Source organism: Eimeria mitis, genomic scaffold, assembly GCF_000499745.2.
Source record: "Eimeria mitis Houghton genomic scaffold, Emh_scaff437, whole genome shotgun sequence".
Lineage (NCBI taxonomy): Eukaryota > Apicomplexa > Conoidasida > Eucoccidiorida > Eimeriidae > Eimeria > Eimeria mitis.
Window position 1 is genome coordinate 17,332 of NW_013572686.1, and position 628 is coordinate 17,959.

Sequence of the window (628 nt, forward strand, 5' to 3'; positions counted from 1 at the left end):
ATTTATATTTATATTTATATTTATATTTATATTTATATTTGTTTTTATATTTGTATCTTTTTTTATTTGTAGTTATATTTAGGTTCTGTCTCCTTTCTTTCTGTCTCTTTTTTTTCTGTCTCCTTTCTGTTTGTCTCCTTTTTCTTTATTTTCTCCTCTTTCTTTATTTCCTCATTTCTGTCTCCTTTCTGTCTGTCTCCTCTCTGTCTCTTCTTTCTTTTTTTTGTTTTTTGTCTGTTCTCTTTCTCCTGTCTCCTTTCTTTTTGTTTATCTTTATATTTCATTGTCTCTCATTTGTCTCCTTTTTGTTTATTTATTTCTTTTTATATATATCCATCTGCTGTTTATTTTTTTTTTATTTTTTTCTTTCTGTCTCCTTTTTTTTTATTCTCTCCCCTTCTATCTTCTCTCTATCTTTTCTTCTATCTACGCTCTAGGGTTTAGGGTTTAGGGTTTAGGGTTTAGGGTTTAGGGTTTAGGGTTTAGGGTTTGTGGTTTGTGCAGGCGCAGCGAGTGGAGACAGTTTGGGCGTCTGATGACGAAGTAGATATGAACTCATAAAACTTTTTTTTTTTTTTTTTTTTTTTTTTTTTTTTTTTTTTTTTTTTTTTTTTTTTTTTTTTTTTTT